Genomic DNA, 8,654 nt, shown 5'->3' with positions numbered 1-8,654 from the left:
TTCACCTTTTATAGTTTCCCCAAGCTCTAACTGCATAACAGAATAATCAGGCCATGGACCATGGAATTCCTTATTCTAGGAATTTAGGACCTGAGAATGACGTCACGGCTTGTGATTGGTCGCATGGCGGTCACATGAGCGGCACGCGACCAATCAGAAGCCGTGACGTCATGGAAGGTGCTGAACGCGCTCATTTTAAACAAAGAAGGCTGCCGGTTAACAGCAGTAAGGAGCAGGGGCCTCCGGACAGGTGAGTATATCAATATTTTTTATTTTAATTCTTTATTTTACACATTCATATGGATCCCAGGGCCTGAAGGAGAGTTTCCTCTCCTTCAGACCCTGGGAACCATCAGGATACCGTCGGATACTTGGTGTCCCATTGACTTGCATGGGTATCGGGTATCGAATCGGTGAGATCTGATACTTTGACGGTATCGGCCAATACTATCCGATACCGATACTTTCAAGTATCGGACAGTATCGCTCAACACTATTAACCAGGCCTCCCTGGTTGAGCTAAGATATTATTTGAACTTCCTTATAAGCATATCTATCTGTGTTTGGACTAAGACAAGGACTTATTCGTGTCAAGTATCCTCAAGAATAATTGTGCTCCATAGACTTTCTGTGTGATTGCATTTTCCCCTGAAGTTTTCTATAGACTGTTAAGCTGTGTTTAATATTTACACCTAGTGTTGTGGATTTGAGTTTATCTCTGCACCTGTTTGAATCACCGTGTGATAATATAGACCACTTATAAAACTGTGTCCTGCAGTTGTCTTGTTCCACGCAAAGAGTTTCCTGAGTTATCCCCTATAATTATTTCATCTTCTGACCCTGCGAACGTTTCCCAACTAGCCAGTCTCCAGCAGGAACTCGCCCAGCAACGCGATACTCAGGGTCATATTCTTAACTATATGGCTTCTGTAGATAACCATCTGCTCTTCCTACAAACTGCTGCTTCAGCTCCTGCCCAAGTTCCTGTCTCGCATCCACCACCTCATCTGGCTAAACCCCCACGGTATGGCAGAGATCCCAAATTGTGTCGGGGTTTTCTTAATCAGTGTCAGTTACACTTTGAATTACTGCCACAACAATACCCCACTGATCGAGCAAAGGTGGCTTTTGTAGTGTCTCACTTAGAGGGTGAGGCCTTGGCCTGGGTTAACCCCCTCTGGGAATGTGACAATCCCCTTGTCTCTCAATTTTCCCCTTTTTTGGAGACTTTTCATAAGGTTTTTGATGAGCCTGGGCGGTTAGCCTCTACCACTGAGTCTCTATTTAGTCTCCACCAGGGTACTCTTTCTGTCGGCCAGTACGCCATTCGTTTCCGTACTTTGTCCTCTGAGTTCAGGTGGAACAATGAGGCACTGGTGGGAGCTTTTTGGTGTGGACTGTCTGGTCGAATAAAGGATGAGCTGGCGGGTAGGGATACTCCAACTTCCTTGGAGGATCTCATTTCCCTGGCAACCCGCATAGACTTACGTTTTCAGGAATGCCTCCGTGAAACTACCAGGGAGAGGAAGCTACCCCGTCAAGCTTCAACTGCTCGCAGTCCTCCTCGCTATCTACATGCTTCTTCTTCTGCAACCTCAGCACCAGAACACATGCAAATAGACCGTATCAAGCCAGCGGAACAACGCAGCAAAGAAAGACTCACACAGGGTCTGTGCTTTTATTGTGGCAGCGCCTCCGATCTTCTATGTTCTTGTCCGGTGAGGCCGGGAAACGCCTCCACCTAGGTCAGGTAAGAGGGGCCTCCCTAGGCGATAGTGATACCTCTCTACCCTTCACTCTCTCCGTGTTACTGAATTTTGGTTCTTCTCGCTCTCCTGAGGTGGCTTATGTTGATTCTGGAGCAGCAGGGAATTTGTTTCAAAATGAGGCGGTCAGTAGGTTTCAGATTCCTGTCAGATCCCTGGAGTCTCCTCGGCAGATAGCTTCGGTCGACGGCAGACCCCTGCGGGAGACCATTTCCTTGGTCACCAAAGAGGTGGAGCTACAGATTGGAGCCTTGCATCAGGAGAAGATAGCCTCCTACGTGCTGCCAACATTGTCTTATACGTTCCTTCTAGGCCTTCCTTGGTTAAGAATTCATGAGCCTGTCTTGGATTGGTGATCTGGAGATGTCCTTCGCTGGGGTCATTCTTGTCAGACTAGATGTTTGCGTTCCATCCAGCCTATGAGGTCTTCCCAGTCAACCACAGTGCCTGCAGCTTTGCCTTTGGCCTACCACCCCTTTGCGGACGTCTTCAACAAGGAGGCAGAAAGCTTGCCTCTCCATCGTCCATATGATTGCCTGATCGATCTCCTTCCGGGTTCTTCTCCGCCCAGGGGTCGAATTTATCCGCTGAACCCTCTTGAGTCTCAAGCCATGACCGAGTATGTCCAGGAGAATTTGGCCAGAGGTTTTATCCGGAAGTCCTCTTCACCTGCGGGCGCGGGTTTCTTTTTTGTCAAGAAGAAGGATGGAACCCTCCATCCCTGTATCGACTACCGAGGTCTCAACAGTATAACTATTAAGTACAAGTACCCGCTTTCTCTTATCCCGGAACTGTTTAATCGGCTGCGGGGGAGCACAAATTTTTACCAAGCTGGATCTTCGTGGGGCCTACAAACTAATTCGAATCCGCCCCGGAGATGAGTGGAAGACCGCTTTTAACACCAGCGATGGTCATTACGAATATTTGATCATGCCCTTTGGCTTATGCAATGCCCCCGCAGTATTCCAAGAATTTGTGAATGACATTTTCCGAGATCTTTTGTATTCTTGCGTGGTGGTATACTTGGACGATATTCTCGTTTACTCTCTGGATTTATCTACCCATAGAAGGGACGTCCGTCTTGTTCTTCTGCGTTTGAGGGAGAATCGTCTTTTTGCTAAACTCAAAAAGTCTGCCTTTGAACTGTCATCTCTTCCGTTCCTGGGTTACATCATCTCCGACTCTGGTTTGTGTATGGATCCGGAAAAGGTGTCCGCCATGCTCAATGGCCTCATCCTCATGGTATCAAAGCTATCCAGCGATTCCTCGACTTTGATTATTACTATCGACAGTTCATTCCTCACTTTTCTTCTTTGACCAGACCCATCTCCTCTCTGATTCGCATGGGATCCAATCCACACGTCTGGTCCTCGGAGGCTAATGATGCTTTTCTGTCCCTAAAAGAAGCCTTTGCCACAGCTCCTGTACTTCATCGTCCAGAGGCCAATAAACCTTTTATTCTTGAGGTATACACCTCTGCTGTTGGAGCCGGAGCGGTACTTTCTCAAAGGTCATCGTCCGGGCTGCTCGTCACCTGAGGTTTCTTCTACAAGACTTTCTCCTCTTCTGAACAAAACTATTCCATTGGTGACCGGGAGCTATTGGCCATCAAATTGGCGTTGCAAGAGTGGAGGTATCTGTTAGAAGGAGCCGTTCATCCGTTCAAGATCTATACGGACCACAAGAATCTAGCTTACATCCGTTCGGCACAGAGACTTAACCCCCGGCAAACTGGATGGTCTCTATTCTTTGCCCGTTTTAATTTTGAGTTGCGCTTCTGTCCTGGCAATAAGAATCTCAAGGCCGACGCACTGTCCAGATTCTTTTTGTCTGTCGATACGGAAGAGGAACCAGCGCACATCTTGCATCCCTCCAAAGTCATCATGGTAGCACCTGTCAATCTGTCTTCCTTGTCTCCGGGCAAAACCTTCATTTCTGAGTGCAATAGAAGGCTGGTCTTACGCTGGGGACATGCCTCCAAATTTGCAGGTCATGTTGGTTTCAAGAAGAAACCCTTTCCCAAAATGTCCAAAGTTTTATTGCCTCCTGTCTGTCTTGTGCCAAGAACAAGGTTCCTAGGCAAATACCCTATGGACTTCTTCATCCGCTTCCAGTTCCATCAGCTCCGTGGCAACACATTGCAATGGATTTCATCACCGATCTGCCTCGCTCTTCCGGCTGCACCGTCATTCTCGTGGTTGTGGATAGGTTCTCCAAGATGGCCCATTTCATATAATTGGAGAAAGTTTTTGTTCACCATATTTTTCGTATTCATGGCTTTCCTCAACATATTGTTTCGGACAGGGGAGTCCAGTTCACCTCTCAGTTCTGGAGAGCTCTCTGTAAATTTATGAACATTTCGCTTGACTTCTCTGCCTATCACCCACAGTCCAACGGTCAAGTGGAGTGCACAAATCAGACTCTGGTGACTTATCTCCGTCATTTTTCTAACTCCCACCACAATGATTGGTCCGATTTTACTTTCATGGGCTGAATTCGCGTACAACAATCATAAAAGTGAATCCTCTTCCAAGTCTCCCTTCTTTATCGTCTATGGGCAACATCCTGGTGTTCCTCTGCCGGTTCCTCCTGTCTCGGGTGTGCCGGCGGCTGAACTTCTGTCTGGGAGTTCTCCAGGATTTGGCAGGAGACCAAGACCACTCTCGAATTAGCACGTGACAACATGACAAGACATGCGGATAAGAGGTGCTTAGATCCTCCACTGTATCATCCTGGTGATAAGGTGTGGTTATCTTCCAAGTTTGTTCATTTAAAGATTCCCTCACGTAAGTTGGGTCCCCGCTATATTGGTCCCTTTGAGGTTTTAGGCTGCATTAATGATGTTTCTTACTAGTTGAGGTTACCCTCCTCGCTCCGTATTCCCAATTCTTTCAACGTTTCCCTCCTGAATTCAGTTGTCCTTAACCAGTTCCATGCCTCTACTGCTCATTCACCTTTGCCTGTCTCCGCTAATGATGTTTTTGAAGTTAAGGACATCCTTGCTGTGAAGAAATTAAGAGGGAGGACCTTTTTCTGGTGGATTGGAAGGGTTTTGGTCCTGAGGAGTGATCTTGGTAACCTAGGGAGAATATTCAGGCTCCCTGAATCCTGGCTAGATTTCTTTCCCGCCTTAGTAGGGGGGGATGTAAGGAGGGGGGTACTGTTATGCCGCCGCTGCCACCGCCGCTTGTCTCTCCGCCTCTGCTGCTGTCCCGGGTGCCTCCTCATACTTACCGTCCTACAGCATTCTGGTGCACTTCTGCTCTTTCTCCTGCTTCCGCTCCTCTGCTCGTTCGTTCATCTTCTGTTCTCCCTTGGGTGCGTGCACGCACTAGGTCCCACTGCGCACGCGCACACAGCGCTTTCTGATTCAGCCGCTCCTCTCTATGCCTCTGGAAGACCCTGACCCGGAAGGTATGCTGCCGCTCTGCATATCGGAAAATATTTAATATATAAATAAAGTTCTTACCCATGTCAGAAGTCCAAGGGGAGAAAAGTAAAAGGCACGGTCACGTTGCTCACCTCGGCACACAGGTCCTGTAAAGGCGCCGTTCGTATCGCTCGCACCAGGGGGGACGCATGCTTGTTGGGACGCTGCTGCACGCTGTTCACAGAGGAGCGACCGGCTGCTACCGGCCGGGGCAGCGAGTCAACACTTGCTGGACTACTTCTCGCAGCAAGATTTCTTTTACTTTTCTCCCCTTGGACTTCTGACAGGGGTAAGAACTTTATTTATATATTAAATATTTTCCGGATTCTATTGTGCTGGCTATCGACATTGACACTGGATGCTGGACCTTGAAGTGTTGGTCTCACTGGGTCTGGCGGATTATCACAGTGGCCTTATATTTACCATAAATATTCTAGTCCTATTTCGTAGGGAATACTACCAGCGCGAGTACAGATGAATGCATCTTTTGATGCAATTATCGATCTATTTCAGCTATTTTCATTATTACAATCTCTGGTGGTGATTGTTGTACCCGCAGCAGGATTACAGCCCTGTGCCACGTAGCGCCACTTATAGTTTTCCAACTTCTATATTCTCTATCATAATTAAATACTTAATAAACTTCACTATGTAATCAATTATAAATATTGTCTTTAATGGGACAGCCCATTTAGTACAGGAGCAGCAGATGATTTTTTTGACAGGTAAACTGCAGCCATCTCGAAATTTCCCTTTATAAAAAAAAATCCCTTATTCGGTATCAAAAACCATCCACATGAATAGGAAAAAAATCTTTGAGGATTTTATAGTAAGTATAATTTTAATTTAGAGGGTTTCCTATTATGTTGCAGGTTTGCTAGTCCAAAGACAAGAATGAAATTTGCTCCAAATCTGCAGCAAAATCTATGGTAAAGTTTGCATGAAATAGTTTGTCTAATCCAGGGGTCTCAAACTCAGCCAGGTAAATGAGCCGCACATAGAGAAAAAATGTGAATATGAAGGGCAGCGTTCTTTGCGGGAGAAGGTTACGTTTTCATTGATACCATTATTTTTCTATATGACCATGATGATGAAGATCATCAACATTTTTCCTTTTTTAGGTATGTTTTTTATTCTTTTTAATGGTTTTATGTTACCGGACTTCTCTTTTACTTCAGTTGTTATGTACAACAGCAATTTTAGTGGCCAAATATTAGTCAATTTTTTCATTCTTTTTTTTCATTCTTTTTTTTTCATTCTTTATTTTACCTTGTTTTTAAATGTTTTCCTTTTTTGACCCTCAATCTGCGCCATATAGTAATATATAACTAACAAAAGACCGACTGGCACATCCAAGATAGTGTGTGTGTGTATAGGTGCATATCAGGAGGAGCTACCTACATATACAATATAGAAAAAAGGTTGCACTCTATCGTGCTAAAGCATGTCAATGTGAAATACATGAAATATGAATAGCAATATGGCTTTTGAATACTAGGAAAAAAATGAAACGCTTTGCACAAAATTTGACCAAATTATGTCTGCCCATGAACCAATGTCAAGGTGGTCTCAAAAAACTGATGGGTCCCTACGTGTTTCACGTTCAAGATACTGTGAATAGGTGCATATCAGGAGCAGCTGCCTCCATATACAATATACAAAAAAGGTTGCACTCTATCGTGCTAAAGCCAGTTGGGAAATTTCTGTTGGGCTCAGAGCACTTTGATGGTCCGTTGAACAGCTTTCCTGTAAGGGGAAAAGCAGAAGGGAGAGAAGCATGCAAGGCAGTGAGCAATTCAGGAAACACATGTCGCATAACATTCATGCCTAGCACTACTGCTGTTGTATCTCTCTTAGACTCAGTAACAATTAGACCTTGACCTGGTAACTTACAATTCCCAATTTGGATGATGGGTTCCCAGAAGCCTAGCTGGTGAACAGATTGACCATTACTTGCAATCACACGTAACCTCGCTTTGCCCACTGGATTCAGAATATCATAGTCCCAATTCTTCTCAAAAGTTCTGCGGTCAATGGTGGTGACTTGTGAACCAGTGTCTAATAAAGCTTCAAAGGGTACAACATCAATCCACATGGTTATATACGGTCATTTGCAGACGAACTGGGAGACCCATTGTGATGGTCCCTATGGGCCTTTGGATTCAACACCCGAGGGGTGGCCCTTGGCCTCAGGGGTGGCCCATTTAACTTATAGCATTGATACTTATAGTGCCCAGGATGCTCACAATAAGTACAGTAGACACCATCTCCAGATGGAAGCCCTCCAGCACCTGGGCGACTAGAACGTGGTTCTGGGGACACTGCCTACTTACGGATGACTTGCATGGTGCAGGGAATTGGCTTTTTAGTTCCTTCAAGGCTTGGCATACAGAGTCAAGGACTTGGACAAGTGCATCTGTGGTAATAGGAGTATGACCGAGAGTAGGGCCTGGCACAGACTGTGTGGCCTGCATAAATGGAGCAAGGGAAAGTGGAGATACGGTGGATATTCCAGCAGCCAGGTCTAGAGAACAAGGAGCAGGAGCATAGAGGAGACAAGGTGAGTCATCATCCACTGCTTGCAAGGTGTGATGCAGTGACCCCTGTTACAGCTAGGGGGCACTGTGTGTGCTCCTCGGGATATGCATGGAGGCATATATGTGGTTATAATGGTGATATTGACATAGTGAAAGGCAGGATTATAAATGGCCGGTATGTGTCACAGAGGGAGTATGCGCTGTAAGCCTGAAGTAATTTTCTGGGACCTGTAGTCCCACAAGTGTTTTTTTTGTATAGTTGTGAAGGGAGGCTTACTTGGTTAGTTTGAGAGATGGGTGGGTCGAACTAGCCACACACACCACCCATCTATGGGAGTGGTTACAGCTTGATAATGTGACTAGGTTGTGGGTCACATGGTTCTTGTGTATGGACCTGAATGGGTCTCTGTAGTGGGCTCTGTAATGGAGAGTGTGTAGATCCTGGACGGCTTGTGTGTTGAGAGGTCCTGAGTGTGGACTGGATCCCTGAATAGCGCACTGAGAGGCCCGTGGATCTGAGGTCTTGTGTGTTGGGAGATCCTGGGAGTAGGATCAGATTCCTGAATAGCGCACTGAGTGGCCTGTGTTGGAAGTCCTGGGAGTAGGACTTCCTGAATAGCACAACCTGTGTTGGGAGTCCTGTAGAGCACATGGGAAGGAGTGTATGCAGAGTCTGCAACAGCATTGCTTTGGGGGAGCTACAGCTCATCTCAGGATCTGGACTGACTGATGTGTGCCTGCCAGGCAAGTTGGTGATCCCAGTTCGGCAGTTTCCCTGGAGGAGAGAGGACTGACAGGAGGTCAGCGTTTCGAGCAGGAGCTCCAGAAAGGTAACACCAGTGAAGGGGGCTATCATAATGGCAGAGAAGTTCCCCTATCTGCCAGGGGAACAGACTGTTGGTGCTTGCTGTTTTCCATGGA

The sequence above is a fragment of the Ranitomeya variabilis genome, chromosome 2 (genome assembly GCF_051348905.1).
Source record: "Ranitomeya variabilis isolate aRanVar5 chromosome 2, aRanVar5.hap1, whole genome shotgun sequence".
NCBI classification, from domain to species: Eukaryota; Metazoa; Chordata; class Amphibia; order Anura; family Dendrobatidae; genus Ranitomeya; species Ranitomeya variabilis.
The sequence above is the reverse complement of the archived record's forward strand: the minus strand, read 5'-3'. Positions refer to the sequence as shown.